General features: G+C 40.6%; 1 long non-coding RNA gene across 1 annotated transcript; it reads left to right on the top strand.

The window, feature by feature from the left end:
- The first annotated feature begins 5,359 nt into the window (after window positions 1–5,359).
- Window positions 5,360–6,512, top strand: LOC145129904 (uncharacterized). Its single transcript, XR_013717713.1, has 3 exons — window positions 5,360–5,446; window positions 5,538–5,622; window positions 6,455–6,512. It is a non-coding gene; the product is annotated as an uncharacterized LOC145129904 (long non-coding RNA).
- Window positions 6,513–8,137: the final 1,625 nt, after the last annotated feature.

Raw genomic sequence — 8,137 nt, 5'->3', positions numbered from 1 at the left:
CACCAATACGTTAAGATTATACGAGTAAACTCACTTGAAACTAGCTACAAGTACTTACGAGCTCACTTGTCGTGTGCAACAGGGTCATGTCTTCCCATGGAGATAACCAGTGCCCTGACGATGCACTGGTCCTACGAATAGACTACACCTCATTCCAAGCCACTGTAACAGCTGTCGTGGCAGCTATCATGGCATACTTTAATGCCAACAGCACAAACGAAAATGGAAAAAGTATCGATAAATTCAATCCTAACAATAACCAGGAAAACCAATGAAGGACAACTCGCCAATGCACCCTAAAACCTAAACCTAAGCTCAAGAAAAGAAAGCCCGGAAACGAAAAAGGAGGCAGTTGGACTCAAAGGCTTACAAAAAGACGTCAAACGGGATCAGTCCCTACCCCTACTAACCCTACTCCTTCACCCATTGAGAAAATCGTACCTTGGGAACAATCCACCCTGCAACAAGTGCAAATACCATCATTGGGGAGCCTACCAGACATTTCGTTGCAAAAGGTGCAACAAGATAGGGCACACCTCCCGCTACTGTAGGGCGCCGACCCCATGCGTTGCCCCAACCCGCAACCCAGAAGTAAGTCCAGTTTGCCACAAGTGCAGTGCAACAGGACATCTCAAGAGAGATTGTCCAACAGAGATGCCTAACGAAGGAGTCGACAACTAGACGGGAAGAGACGACAAGGAACCCTACCGCAATTTTTGGTAAGTTCCACGAGAAACCTTAAGCATCGAATTATCACAAAAAGTTTTTGTCAATTAAAAACATAATCCAAAAACTATTTTCTCACTAGATCAAATCCTATAAATCACGGGAAGTTAGGGATCCTTACGAATGGACCATGATGGTCCCATATGAACGTTAGTATCATATATAGTTACGATTCCGCAAACTAAGAGCGTGCGACTCCGCCTTATTTTCTGTCGCTAGGCTGAATAGCGATTAGGACAGAACCCCATAGTCAACCATCTCTAAAAATCCTAAGTATGTACGGTTAGGTCACATCCATCTATAGTGGAAAGACCTCGCAGAATTCGGATTACGGATTCCCTTGCCTTATAACAGTACCCTCGGGTCGCTAGAACACCTAACAGGCAAAAACGAGATAGACCCAATTGTAACAACGAAAACGAAACTAGCAACGATAAGAACATGAACACTAGAACACCTAACAAGCAAAAACGAGATAGACCCAATGGTAACAACGAAAATGAAACTAGAAACGATAAGAACACGAACATTAGAAACACCTAACAAGCAGAAACGAGATAGACCCAATGGTAGCAACGAAAACGAAACTAGCAACGTTAAGAACACGAACATAGGAACACATAACAAGAAGAAACAAGATAGACCCATTGGTAACAACGAAAACAAAACTATCAACAATAAGAACATGAACATAGAACACCCTGTCGTTCCTGGCAACCAATACTCCTCAAATCGACGTAAAAACAAGAAGTCCAATGTCATCAATTGGCACGGACATGCTTGATCCTCACCTTACAAACCCCGAGCACTACAAATAGACTTTCGTCCTACTCCATCGGGTGACGAAACTCTTTCAGCCGGTAACGACAAATCCCTAGCAACCAGACACCTAAGTCCTGGTGTAAGAAATACCACACCCTTTCCCTAGTCCCAATAAAGCGGGAAAGTCAAGAAGCAAAAGGCATCAAGGGAATCCGAAAGGCTTCAAACCTTTCTCCAAAGATTCCCAAGGATTCCCTTGGAAACCTCAACAAAGTGGTAACAGGGATAGAATCACCTCGATCCCTGGAAACACCCCGACAACCGAACATCTGATACCACTTAGCACGGTCACAAGAACAGATAGTGTCTGATCACGAGGTCAACATATTAGATAAAGGGAACATCAGACCCAGTCCCTAACCGCAGGAAGCACCTATCTAGCTCATAAGAAAGAAAGACGAAACTACCATAGGCACCACCGACTAGGAATAAGCCAAAAAAACCCATGCTCAAGGATCGATACTCCCTACCCCCGAATCGGAGACATGTTCAACCAACAACAAGGACTGGCAGAGGCCGACCTACCATTAGCTCAGGAAAACTATAGGAAGAAAACTCCCAAGATAATCTAAGACTCATAAGGTCAACTACATCACACAAACTCAACCTTGGTGACCATAGTACCAACTCTTAGGGCGCAGCAAACCCTATTTCTAGGACACCAGGACCCCGATCCCTAGAAGACAAATTCAAAATTCCTCGCCAAGATAGGCCTGATAACTCATAGTCTCCGATAAACCAAGGAACCCAGTTTCGGACATTTCAATGTGTTCAGCGCTCACAAGTGTCAGACCACCGAAACTCTAGAAACCCCACCTGACGAGGTCAAGGTAAACAAGAACCCACATCCCTGAGAGAAGCATGTGTAATGAACATTGACAATGTTTAGGATGCTGACCTGCCTCTAATCGAGTAATTATATAACAACAACTACCACTCGAGCATAGGAGTTGCACCCATCGAGGCCCTGTGTGGCCAGAGGTGCAGATCATCCTCTGTTAGGCTGAGATGGGAGATACCCAGCCGACAAGATGACAAACGCCCAATAGCACACTCACTAGATCCGAGATTATTCGAGAAAACCACGGAAAGGATAGTCCAAACCCAAACACGACACCAAAGATCGTAACCCCGGCAAAAGAACTATGTAGATAGCATCTTAAAACCTTGAAATCCCAAGTAGGGAATCGGGGTATTATTTAAGAACTCCCCTCGGGGAAGAGTGGCTCGATTCGAAAGGAAAAGTAAACTAAATTCTCGATGCACCAGACCTTCGAGATCCTCGCACGGATCGGTCCGGTAACCTACAAACTCCAACTACCCTCCGAGCTTAGTGACGTACACCCTGTATTCCAAGTGTCAAACCTAGAAAGTGTCTATCGGACAACCCTCCCGGTTCCATTAAACTAGACTAAAGTGAACTAGAACCTACTAATTATTGATCAGCCTATCAAGTCAATGAACGGAAAGGTTAAGTACACAAAACAAAGCCGCATCCCGATTGTGAAGGTTCGAGAGAACGCTAGACGCGAGCCAGAACTCACTTGGGAACGCAAAGACCAGATAAATCAAAAGTACCTTCACCTATTCCCATATTCAGGACCCTATCCATCAAAAGAATTTCGGGACAAAATTCCCTCTAACGGACGGATGTTGTCACAACTAGCATTTTGGCTAGGAAATTACGTCCTCATGTAAGCTATTACTATTGTGAGACTTGTGCTAACACATTAAAAGTGTACTTTATGGTTCCTAATGGACCATGGAAAGTTAGAGTACAAATCTCTCCAAGTATGAGAAATCTCTCCCAAATCTCTCCAAGTATGTGAAATCTCTCCCAAATCTCTCCAAGTATGTGAAATCTCTCCCAATTCTCTCCAAGTATGTGAAATCTCTCCCAATTCTCTCCAAGTATGTGAAATCTCTCCCAAATCTCTCCAAGAATATGAAATCTCTCCCAAATCTCTCCAAGTATGTGGAATCTCTCCTAAATCTCTCCAAGTATGTGAAATCTCTCCCAATTCTCTCCAAGTATGTGAAATCACTCCCAAATCTCTCCAAGTATGTGAAATCTCTCCCATATGTGAAATCTTTCCAAGTATGTGAAATCTCTCCCAAATCTCTCCAAGTATGTGGAATCTCTCCCAAATCTCTCTACGTACCTTCCTCAGTCGAAAACAGCCCAAAACCGGAGGAGAAAACCCAAAAGGACCCTCTTGGTCCGGAACACTCTTGGTCCGGAACCCTCTTGGCCGGAATACCCTAGTCACCCCGGAACCCCTCTTTCTTCGGACAATCTCGCAAGTCCGAAAGAGTGACTCCGGAAAAAACCTCGCTCCGGAAGACCTCGCTTAGGGCTTGCTTCGGAAATGCTAGACAGCTTCGCACAGCAGTCCTGACAACCGAACCCGCGCCTGACTCCGGATCCGAGCGAGATGCTCCGGAAATTATCACCTGACTTCGGAACTCGCCCAGTACCTCCGGAACCTTGAAGAGTTGCTCCGGAACTTCCCTCGGCCCTTCGGACCCTCGCAGGAGCCAGGCTACACTCCGGATTTTTGTCATTTTCGGAGTTTTTCTTCATTTTGAGGCATTTTGACGTCGGGAATCACACCAAACTCGTATTTTTCGTAACTTAGACCCCTAAAACATCTATTTTATGCCAAATTTGATTATTTAAATCATATTTACATAAAATAAAATTTAGGATTTATAAGGATCCTATCCTAAAATCAAGATAAAGACAAAAAGGTTTGACCTTGGGATGTGATGTAAATTCCCATTTTTCCATGAAACTCACAGTAACTGTGACAACCGTCAAATTTCGGTCAAGTCAAAGTCAAACAAAGTCAACAAGTTAAACCGGTCAACTCCATTAACCCTTGTATGTTAGGGTTTACATTATACAATTCGCTATATCAATGAGAAAACATCATTTGAAAAATTCATGTGTTTGATTTTCCTTAGCCTTAACAGTGCTAAACAACGAACCAAAGCGATAAAACACTATTGCACAATCATCAGGATTGTGTAAGACACTAAATCATGGCTTAACGGGGTTTATGGACCTTTCGTTGCGAAGCCGGACACTCAAAAAGATCACAAACGAAACCTCTCACAATCTCTTTCACTCAACCTCTCTCTATTAAAATCTCTCCCAAATCTCTCCCGAATCTCTCCCAAATCTCTCTCAAAAGTTCCTTTAAATTTTTGTAATCATTCGGGCCATCCCGACCCTTAACTGGGTCAAAAACCACTTGAAACGGGGTAAAAACGGGTAAAATAGGCTTAAGGACCCAAAACTGAAGCTTCAGGACCGAAGTCCCTGTCATAAAGGAAGACGACACACCTTTGTCTGTCGTAACCTTACGACGCGCGGGTTGATGACACGCAATGAGTATCAAGGAAACCCCTGTCATAAACGAAGACGACATGCATTTTTGCGTGTCATAATGTTTCCGGTTTTTCGACTACGACTTTGTTTTAGGCCTGTTTTTCATCATTTTAACGCGAGATTTTCACCAAAAACTTTATTTTTATAGTTAGAACTCTATATTTCAGTAATCGCCACGTTTTTAGGGCCATTCATACCAATAATTAGTGGGGGAGGTGCTTGAGGTGGAAAGATGACTTTACTTTACTTTATGTCACATGCCACCACTCACACCCACTACATGGCCAACTCTTTCCCACTACAGGACCAGCTCTTACCCACTACATGACCAACTCATACCCACTACATGACCAGCCCCACTCCTTGTCTAAGTATAAAAACCCATCCCTTCATACTTCTTTCATTCTCTCATTTTCCTCCAAGGATCACACTCCAAATTCTCTCACCATTCTCTCTCAATTCCAAGACTTCCAAGGCTGATTATCAAGCTTTCTTCCACTCTTGGTAAGTATAATTCATTCTTCTTATGATTATTACACATCCTTCTACTCAAAATCATAAGAATCTTACACAAACATCGTCACCTTCATGTTAGGTTCTCGATTCGTCAAGGCATCTTCTAAGTGTTCTTGGGTTGAACACTTCTCTTCTCCAACATCCATCCTCTAATAACACATAAGGTGAGTTCATACCCCTAGATTTTCATGTTTTTCTTAAGTTTTAAGGGGGGGAATACAAGTTAAAACACCAAAAACACAACTAAACTCATTTAACAGTCTTCAATAGAAACGTTTAACTCCATTCACGGACTGTTTTGGTCAACTTAAACATTTTAGTTTTCAAAACTGTTTCAGAAGCATATAGTTCAGGTTCATACCTTTAAAATGACTACTTGCACATCACCATATGATTTTTCTACGATTTATGGTGATTTTTACAAAACTGTCTATCATTTCAGAAACAAAACCGGACCAGTCTGTGAATATGAATATTTTCACACAAGTTGGAGATCACTAAAAATCATGAGAAAATTTATGAACAAACTAGACACACTTTATAAACTCTCAGAATTTGCGGTTTTTGATTTAGACCTTTGATGATTTTTCTATAAATTTTCTAAGAACAGTAACAGAAACGTTATTACTAGAAAAATACCATCAATTTCATTTACGCCTTGTAACTCGTTGAGCAAGGTGTATATCATTATGTAATCATATATTATTACATTATATGTCATTTTGTCTTGGTAATTAGACATACATCAGAAAACAAATGGATTTTTACCTTCACAAGTATGGTAAATAATTAATTTTTATAAACAAAGTTTACATCCGTTATACACAAACATTTGGTAAACTATGACAATTATAGTTTATGAACACTACTACTACCCTTGTTGTGATAAACTATAATAGGTATAGTTTATGATACATTTACATAACAAACTATAATTTGTATTAATACTCTATTCTCGTTTAGCAGTTCCTAAACCAAAACTATTAATTATATTAGGTTCTACGCCATTTTGACCCGGACCGTCTATCGTACGACACAAGCATTTCGTTTTGGGACTAATGTGAGTAATCTACCCCATATTTTATAATTTTCAATACTTTTGGGGTGTATCATGTGGTTCTAATATGTTCCAACTTCATTTTATTGTTTTATCACAATTGAGACATTGTTGGGACATTTATACGTGAGTCATTAGTTGTATAACTATTGTTTGTTTACGCTACATGTACTTGTAGTGCATTATCATTTTTAGTCTAATCTCCATGACTATGCCCGTATTCTTGAGGTACGTTATGGACAATAATAGCGCTATTGGGTTGACCACCCCGCCTTGGGACGCTAAGGTGATTGATCGCACGTGGTTGAGTGTGTTTGATGATTAGATGCTCCATCCTATATATATTTATATATATATACATATGTATATATAGGGTGAGGACTTATTGTTGTTGCTATCATTTGTTAATCAATTTTGAATTTATAAACCGTTATCTCAAATACAATTGTTTGCCGACTTCAAAAGAAAACAAATTTCAAATTATAAATGTTTCAACTTCACAAATTTTCTCTACTAAAATTAGATTACTCACCAACTCTCGTAGTTGACCTGTTTTTACCCATGATGCAGATTTGAAGAATGAAGTTGATGAAAAATAGGTTGTGCCTTAGAAATCCACAAGACTATTTAAATTTGATGTAATAAATGTTGTTCGTATTTGGATTTGTATTTGTATGCTGTGGATCTTGTTTGCATACTTAGTACTTAATTGAATCTATTCATATTATAACATAGTTGTCATGAGACTTTGAACAATATATCACGCCTTGATTGATTCCGACAAGGATCGGGGTGTGACAGATTGGTATCAGAGCCCTTGGCTATAGGGAATTAGGTTAATTGCCTTGACCTAGTCTATAGCCTCTAGGGTCCTCTCGTATGCTAGTTTATAAAATGCACACACAACTGCATGCAATTCACACTTAGAAAATCCTAGGAATACCTTTATGTGTTAATTGCTCCCTTAAGTGCATACGTATTACTCCTGACGCTTATATGTGTGCATACACTGGTGAATATTCTCCCCTTTCTCTGAAAATCACACACATATTCAAGTGGTTTAAAAAAAATGTATATACATATATATTCCTTAGAGCTCATAGGAAATTCAAAGTCATCCACTCTAGTTGGGTAGGATCATAGTAATGGACGCGTAGTAACTGGAAGGGGGAGGTGTTGGTAGCCCGAAAGTCCTGACTAGGCAAGCATTCGTATACATCCCAATCAACTGAGGGACCAGTTTGCTTACCTGGGGACCAAAGGCGAGAGTTCCCAAACCTATAGGCCAAAGCGCGTCATTCACATTACTTTTGAGCCATCAAAATACCCGACCTTATCAAACGTATCCAAAAGGATACACTCCAAAATGGCCAACTCATTGGACTATTAATTTTCCTAATGGGCCTAGAAGTGGGAAAGACATGTGAAAACTTAGTTTTGTGGGGGCCCACGCAAGTGCTACATGTTTCACATTTAGTAACCATGGAAAGCCCAAAAGGTGCCCAACACTCCTAACCATGGCCCAACAAGTGTTTTACAATTATTTTACCCAACAATGTCTAAAAACTTTATTTCCAAAATCAATTTACAAATAACTCACAAGTCCATATGCGCGTTTCTCG

This window comes from Lactuca virosa, chromosome 8 (assembly GCF_052849685.1).
Source record: "Lactuca virosa cultivar CGN04683 chromosome 8, Lactuca_virosa_CGN04683_v6, whole genome shotgun sequence".
In the NCBI taxonomy this organism is placed as follows: domain Eukaryota; kingdom Viridiplantae; phylum Streptophyta; class Magnoliopsida; order Asterales; family Asteraceae; genus Lactuca; species Lactuca virosa.
This window is presented reverse-complemented; position numbering and strand designations above follow the sequence as displayed.